The 8,842-nt window shown below is 39.1% G+C and overlaps 1 protein-coding gene across 1 annotated transcript in view; it reads right to left on the reverse strand.

Moving 5' to 3' along the window:
* LOC115219304 (zinc finger protein 70) overlaps positions 1-4,837 on the reverse strand; it is a 12,868-nt gene extending 8,031 nt beyond the window's left edge. The window contains exon 1 of the mRNA XM_036508802.1: positions 4,327-4,837. The gene's annotated coding sequence lies outside the window, so the exon portion shown is untranslated. The remainder of the gene's footprint in view (positions 1-4,326) is intronic.
* Positions 4,838-8,842: the final 4,005 nt, after the last annotated feature.

Below are 8,842 nucleotides of genomic sequence, written 5' to 3' on the forward strand. Positions count from 1 at the left end.
AAGGTATAACCTTGTATTTATTATGGGGGTTTCAATCCCTTCTTGAAATTATGAAGGGTTATATATTTTATCTTTATCTGTCATTAGACTGTGGCCATGCTGGGGCAGCATGAATTTTCATTGAATGAAGCAGGCATCGAAATTGCTACCATGAACTTGTCTCTTACTCTATGATATTTGGCACAAAGGTGGCAAGCTGGCAGAAATGTTAGCACGCAGGGCAAAGTGCTTAACAGTATTTCGTCTGCCATTACATTCTGAGTTCAAATTCCGCTGAGGTCAACTTTGTCTTTCATGCTTTCGGGGTTGATAAATTAAGTATCAGTAATCAATTTAATCCCTTTGTCTGTCCCCTCTATGTTTAGCCCCTTGTGGGCAATAAAGAAATAACAATGTCACCATAATTGAGACCCCAACAACATAAGGTAAAATATAAGTATTTATACAGATCTGATTATGATGAATAGGTACAGAACAAGTTGGCTAACACCATGATGAATATTCAAATGCAAGTAGAAGTTATGGATATGATACAAAGAATGCAAAAAGATCAAGGCTCTTGGAGTTCTGCACTGCAAATGGCCTAACCATTTGCAACACTAACTTTAGAAAATCAGTCATGCAATGTATCAGAGTGCTGACCAGATGTTATATGCAGGTGACCTTGTCCTTTAAGTGGAATCTCTAGTAGAATAAAAACAGAAATTCTAAGAGTGGAATCAATACCTGAAATCAAAGGGGTCAACTTAGCAAAAACAAAAATTTCAGTAATCAGGAAAACAGACAGGACTCTACTTCCACCAGGGAAATAGCCTTGCTTGATAATTAGAAAAGGAGCAGTAGAAGTTCCATATGATGTACACATTGCAAACAAGAGGTGCAATGGTAACACAGCTGGTTAACGGAGAGAATAAACTTTGTATGTGGAAGATGCTTAAGAGCAATAAAGTATGAGAGCACAGGAAAAAGATTTTCTTAAATACCCAGGAGGATACTTAGGTATAACAGATGGCTTCTGTTACCTAGGTGAGCTAATTAACAGTAGAGGAGGATGTTCTGAAAGTAGAGAAGCCTAAAAGAAGTTCCTTTCTAAGAGTAAAAGGCAGATTGTATGATACTTGTGTACCAATAGCACTGCTTCATAGTAATGAGACAGAGGTACTAAATGCAGAAGACTTGCAAAAACTAGAAAAAAGCAAAGCTAGCTTGCTCTGCTGGATGTACATTAGTATGCACCAATAATGAAATACAATAATGAAGACAACTATATAAAGAAGTGCCAATCACTTTATGTGGATGGAAAAGTGGTTGATCTCTAGGTTTTGAGCTTTACAGAAATGATTGATAACATGAGATGCTTGAAAAGATCCACCCATCAAGTCAAAACTAAAGCTATGGAAGCATGTGTAAACAGTATGGGTGTGTGTGCATAAGTGGGGGAAACTTACCCAATTTATACCTGTCAAGCCTTTCCAACAATTCTTCAACCCCTCTCCTAATTACTACAGCAATTAAATGAGAACAGAAGTACATATTTTATCATCCTTTTCTCTGCTACTGGTTATTTCTCCCACTACCCAGAACCACTTCTTTTGATATCCATCCCTCATTCTTAACATCATCCCCTTTCCATTCACATTTTCCATCAATCAAGCTTTCTATTGGTAGTTATCTCCCTCTTCCCTCAACCACTTCCTGTTGAGTCATCTCTGACCACCTTTACTCTTATCAGCCTTTCACTCACTTCCCAAACACACTCTTGCAACTTACCCACCTACCTCTCATTCTTCTATCTACTGTATTATTATTATTATTATTATTATGGCAGAATCGTTAGCATGCAGGGCAAAATGCTTAGTGGCATTTTGTCCATTTTTATGTTCTGAGTTCAAATTCCGCAGAGATTGACCATCCTTTTTCAAGACTGCAGCTCAGCATTGCTGCAGTCTAATGACTCAAAAAAGGGAAAAAGAATATATATATATATATATGTGGGATCTTTTCGGTTTGAACGGCAGTTTTTCTAGTGGTGTCATATGAAATTGTCACCCATAATTATGACCCTAGTATCGATCTATTGCATTTCAATCTGGATTAGGGTTAGGGGTGGGGGGAAGGGTATCTTTTTTTCTTCACAAATGTAAACAAACCCAATCTGTTTCTTAAACGAGGGACATATTCATACGGCACAGAATGTTTTTTTACCTTAATAGACGTCAGTGATTGGTTGAAATTGCAGAAATTGAAGAAAAAAAACAACAAATATCTTACAAACCATAGAATTTTCTCAATAAAGCCAAGAGAAAAAGATGTTTTATAAACACATTCTACCAGTATACGATGTTAAAATTTTTTTAGTTACCTAGAAATTATGTTAAAAACTTCCGTTCAAACCAAAAAGATCCTATATGTGTATGTATGTATGTATGTATGTATATGACATTTCTGTCTATAAAATTCACTTACACAGTGATTTTAGTGTGTCTGGAGCTTTAATAAGAGTGGGTCTGACCCTGAAACTAACTGGTTGGGGTGCAAACTTCTCAAACACCCAACTATGCCTTTACCTACCATGTATACCTTTCATTTTACGTTTGCTTATTACAAAAATATATTATTGAGGTACATGTTTGCACATATATACATCAATATATAGAGGGTTTGTTAGCTATTTAAGAACCATGAGAAGACTAAACTTTAACTAAATATCCTTTCTTTTTCAGCCCAAATTTGGAAGCTTTGAATCTAACACAGATGATGAAAAAGCATGAGGTTCTTATTACCAACAACAATGATTCTAAGATTGCAGCCTTCTTAAATGTTGTCAAGTCCTTCACGTTTAAGATTAGCAAAGAGCTCTTGGCCCCTAGTGGGAATGTGTCTTCTGTGGCCAAAAGAAAAAGACATTCTTAATAGTCAGACATTTTCAGAAAAGTTGAGTTTATCCAACAAGACCAGGACATCATCAAGAATCCTGGCATGTCAATGAGGGTCATTGCTAATGATCTTCATGTGTCAGAGTCAATGTTTAGATTTGTGGTGCATGAAGACATCAAGTACCAATCCTATGATATGAGAATAGGGCAGTATATATATTCATGTCCAATAAGGCCTGGGATAACCGTGTGATATAATCAAAGCACTCGCTGAACTAACTCAAGGAGCCTGGAGCCTAACATGGTGTAGTTCTTCCCAGATGAAAAGAATTTATCAAAAATCAAAAAGGGAACAAAAAAATAACAGATGGCTCTGCATCACTCTCAATGAAGTCCCCATTGTTAAGCACACTAAGTTTCCATTGTCTGCAATATCTTTGGGATCGTGAGCAATGAGGGCCACGTAATGTTCACTCACTTTTCCCCACGGGTCTTAGGGTCAATGTGGCAACCTACATTGAGACAATTGCCAAGCCCTGAATGGAGAGAGTTGCTCAGGCGAATCTGTGTATGTTCTAACAAGATTCTGCTCTCTCTCTCTCTCCCTCTCACACTGCCTTGCATGACCCAGGAGTGCATGGGCCTCATAGCTATCATGATTTAAGCCACCGCTTGAATACTACGTCAGGGATGTCGTTGAGAGGGAGACCAACAAGCATGTCCACACGACTCGTTCATGTCTGCTATTGGGAACATTATGGCCAACATGAACAAAGATCACCTGACCAATGCATTTAGTCATTTTTCAGAAGCTGTATCGAGTAAATCCTTCGTTTAATTTAAAATTAATTTTATAGGTACTTTCACACACACACACATGCATGCTTGCATCCTGGTTCATCGTAGCACAAACAATTATAAAAGTAGTAATAGTTGATTATCATTATTATTTAAAGACATATGCGTATGAATACACGTATGTGTATTTGTGTACAATTGAAAATATGTGTGCACGCATATCTTACATATGTATTTTTGTACATGATAGGTATACAGTATATATTATGTAGGAAAATTGTAAGTATCAGACAGTTTACATGCAAGAATATGTGTGGTATATTGGTATGCATTAAGTATGTGAAAACATGAAATCCTCTGTTTATACCTATAGTTTTTTTTTCATATAATATGCATGTACGTGCATAAGATATGTGCACGCATATAGCATTTTATGCATATATTTCTAATGCTATATGTATATGATTAAAAATGCTTGTAGGTATATGTGCGCTTATGAACTCGCGTTCGTTGTGAGCGCGCGTACATGCATGCGCACACGTTCGCGCACGCGGAGGTACATAGAATAGTACTGACTGAGACAAATTCTGCTCCTTGCTATAAGTTAGCATTCTAATGAAACCTGCTGAAAGAAAATTGTAGTAAAAGTCACCTGCTGATCCTATTGTACAGTTGGAAGAGTCCGGCATTATGAATGCAGTCAACATGAAGAAATCTTGACGAATTCGCAAATCCATTAACAACATGAGATTTTCTTAACAACAAAGAAGCGGTGTAGCCGGTTTTTATGTTCCTTTGTAATAAATATCCCGTTTTCTACTTTTTCTGTATCTGCTAATGTTAATTCAGCACAAAAGATATAAAGTAAATTGATTGTAATGATACTCTGCTGTCATTTCACGGTTGAATCTTTCTAAAACCATAGAAACACTCCCGCAAAAACTTGTCCTCGCAACCCACTGATAGCTGCTTCTTTTGGCAACTGCATCTTTACTGCATAACTAAAATGGTATCTCAAAGACTAGCTTTCCGGAGCCGGGAAATGTTTCAGTTTTGAGAGAGATGCTGACTTGGCCCTGACTGTATTTGTGTTTCCACTCCTGAGATTGTACTCATTTCAACATCGGAAATTTTCAGTAATAAATTGTCAAACGAGGGGTGGGGGACGACAGCAAGAACTAAATAAGGAAAACACGAGGCAAATAAGGGGATTTACTTTATTTTCCTGCAAACAAGTCGAATTTTTCAGATCAAGTTTACAGCCAAAAGTAGTAGGTCGATTTATACACCAAAATAACTTTGGAGGACCAAACCATGCAAAATGCAACAGGATTTGGAAAAATAGTGACGCTGTTTGAATGTTTACATTTCATAATTTACACTATTATACTATTTCGACTAGTATGCCGGAAAATACGGAATATGGAAGAGTCAGTATCATAAAGTTCCGAGAGGGTTGGATAGATGTTAACGGTAGAAAATCTAGAGATAGTAAGAGACATTTAGCTGAATATGGTAGAAATTTGGCTATCACAGAGAGAGCAGTATAGTCAGTAGGACAATGAGAGGCAGGATGTTCTGCGGGGCTGGAGACCATTGTAGTAATGGGAGAAGTGACAGGAAAGAGGTCTGGCCTTGAGCTAGTGATTTTAGTCTTGATAAGGGAAGAAAAACATTGTAAAGCTGACTGCAGTTTCCTTTCTTTCTTTCTTTCTTTCTTTCTTTCTTTCTACCGAAAAAATCTGTCTCTCTGGATCTTTTCGGTTTGAACGGCAGTTTTAAACATAATTTCTAGGTAACTAAAAAATTTTAAACTTCGTATACTGGTAAAATGTGTTTATAAAACATCAATTTCTCTTGGCTTTATTGAGAAAATTCTATAGTTTGTAAGATATTTGTTGTTTTTTTTCTTCAATTTCTGCAATTTCAGCAATTTCAACCAATCAATTACGTCTATTGAGGTAAAAAACATACTGTGCCGTATGAATATGTCCCTCGTTTAAGAAACAGATTGGGTTTGTTTACATTTGTGAAGAAAAAAAGATACCCTTCCCCCACCCCTAACTAACACTAACCCTAAAACAGATTGAAATGCAATAGATCGACACTAGGGTCATAATTATGGGTGACAATTTCATATGACACCGCTAGAAAAACTGCCGTTCAAACCGAAAAGATCCGTTTCTCTACATGAATTCTGTGACTGAGTCAACAACCACCGCCTGTGTCTCGTGTCCGAACTAAAATTTTCTACAGTTTTGCTTCTGTTGCCCGTATTTGATCGTCACAAGACTTAAGAGTCAATTCTCACAACTCCATTGGTTTTGTGACAATCAGTTTAGCGTGTTAATGGTGAAGCATGTCTTCAGACATTCTGTCGTTTCTAATGACAAGATATTTCAATACGACTGGAACTTCGAAGACCTACTGCAGCTTTCTGCCTTCCTATTCATTAATTTCACATTTTCCATTTTATCCACTAGTGAGAACTTGGTATATTAAGCTACATTTAATCTGGTAATCTGAGCTCCTTGCTGTTGTTAATGTATGATTAATGACCGTACTCTTTCATCTTGTCAAAATACAGCGCATAGCAGTCATCAGCGAATACATTCCATTCCTTGATGCTGATTGCAAAGTGAAAGAAACGTTCTATGCACAGCTGCACTTTATCTTTTCCAACATTTGAAAAGAAGACTAGGTCATCGTTCTGGGAATTTTAACACTAGGGCATGGCGAGATCAAAAGTTTTGGAAGGGTCCAGTTGCGAAAATGATTCTGGAAATGTCAACTCTAACTGAACTCTTTCAACGAAATGTGTTGAACATGACTTTAGAATCACCAGGCGTGGCTGTGTGGTAAGTAGCTTGCTTACCAACCACATGGTCCCGGGTTCAGTCCCATTGCGTGGCACCTTGGGCAGGTGTCTTCTACTATAACCTCGGGCCGACCAAAGCCTTGTGAGTGGATTTGGTAGACGGAAACTGAAAGAAGCCCGTCGTATACACACACACACACATATATGTATGTGTATGTGTGTGTGTGTGTGTGCGCGCGCGCGCGTTTGCATATTTGTGTATATTTGTGTTTGTGTGTTTATACCCCCACGATTGATTGGCAACTGATGTTGCGCTGTTTACATTCCCATGGATTTGCAGTTCGGCAAAATACACTGTTAGAATAAGTACTAGGCTTACAAAGAATAAATCCTGTAGTTGATTTTTTCCAGCATGGCCGCAGTCACATGACTGAAACAAGTAAAACAATAATAAAACTATGCCATTTTAATCCCGAGCAAGGCCGGGTATCTCTGCTCGTAAAAGAATAAAGGAATACCTTTTTTTTCTATCGGACAATAACTACAAGATTACTTAGCAATATTCGAGTTTTAAACATTGGCATTTGGTCGATGAAATTATTGTGAAGTTTCCTGACCCGAAAGATTTGCTCTACTGTCGTTGGAACTGTCAAGTGATGGATTTATAACGAAGACGGTTAATGAAGATAATGTTGGAATGAGATATATACAACTTGAGATTGAAACTGAATTGGTAAGCGACGTTTTATTTTCCGTTATAAAATACAATGATTGCCATACATGAATTCGCATAACAGCTTATTACAAAGATGTGTAAGAGAACTTCGTGGTTAGGCTGGACTGTTGATGTTGTAGACATAGTTGACGTACTGTTTGGTGGTGTGCAGAGGCAGTTGTTGCTCTGTTGGTCGCGTGATGTTCAGCAATGATGTAGATAGAGTTTCGGTGGAGATGAAAACGGAGACTGGCTGGTGTTAGATACATCGTTGTTGGAGACAAGTTGCGTTTGTGGTCAGTGGTGAGTGCCAAAGACCTAAAACAGTCGTGAACTGCCGTGCTTATCGGGAATAATGGGCTCCTCCAAGATGCTGGTGATTAATTTCCTGCGTAAGGAAAAATAAACTGTTGTGCAACTCAATCATCATTAAATGACATTATCCACAATACGTATATATTGTGGATGTTTTTCCAAAGGAAAAGTCGCCGACTTGGGCCGATACAACTTGGCGCCAGGGACGTCACAGACATTGCTATTAGAATGGAAAGAGTTCGAACAAATACTGCAAGGCATCCTGCCCGACCCTCTAACGGGTCCGTCATTCCACTGCCATGGTTGGTATTTTTTTTATATCGACACTGAAAAATGAAAGACAAAGTTGAGCACAAGGAGTCAGAATACCGCGTGGCATAACATCTGTAACGTGAAAGGATCTATCATCGAAGCACTGGCAGGGTGTCGAGATCCTTTCTAGTCACATACAAAAATTCTTGTAGAAAACAAACAGACGAAACTCAGGTTAAAGGTGAACAGACAACTTGGTTTATTGATTCATGGTTGTACGTTGTCTGATGGGGGAATAGACAGCCTCTGAGATACTGCTGGTGTTGGTCGTTGAGGTTGGTTGAAGTTGGTTGAAGCTGGTGTGTGGCTGTCAGAGCCAGGAAAACCGTGACCGATCGCAGTGCTGTCTTGAGCCGAAGAGAGAGATTTGAGGTTCGCGGGCTCGAGAGATGTTTTCCCGCACATGCGCATGGGGAAGACTTCCGGTGGCCACGCGGAAGTAGTCCCATTCTGCGCATGCGCGCCGAACCCTACACTGTAGCATCACTACAGGGCTCCCCTCCGAGTGCGAAGTACGGCAACCAGAATATTGTGGTGGTGCTGCAGAAAACAGAAGGCTTGCCGATCCCCCAGAAGACTTGGTACATACTATATACAATAAGAAACATTTTAAAGAAAGTTAAATGTAAATTGTTTTTGAAAGTTTCTTGGGCCAATGCACTGTTCTGCCCGATTTTGTAACATACGGTGTGCTCGGGGCACCCGTTGACGGCGAGGGTGGTGTTGTAGGAGCCGGTGAAGGTGATTGTGCAGGTGAGGGCGTTTGTGCAGGTGAAGGCGTTTGTGCAGGTGAAGGCGTTTGTGCAGGTGAAGGCGTTGTTAAAGGTGCATAGGTGGGTGTGTCAAGGTTGTCATCAAAAGATGAAGACGTCTCAAAATGTGCCTTTTTTAAACGGTCCACGGAAACGGTCTCCGAACGACCATTTATCTCAATCGTGAAAACCTTTGGTGTGCGAGAAAGCACACGAAAAGGTCCTTTATAGGGAGAAACAAGTGGGCCCTTCACAG

The sequence above is a fragment of the Octopus sinensis genome, linkage group LG14 (assembly GCF_006345805.1).
Source record: "Octopus sinensis linkage group LG14, ASM634580v1, whole genome shotgun sequence".
Lineage (NCBI taxonomy): Eukaryota > Metazoa > Mollusca > Cephalopoda > Octopoda > Octopodidae > Octopus > Octopus sinensis.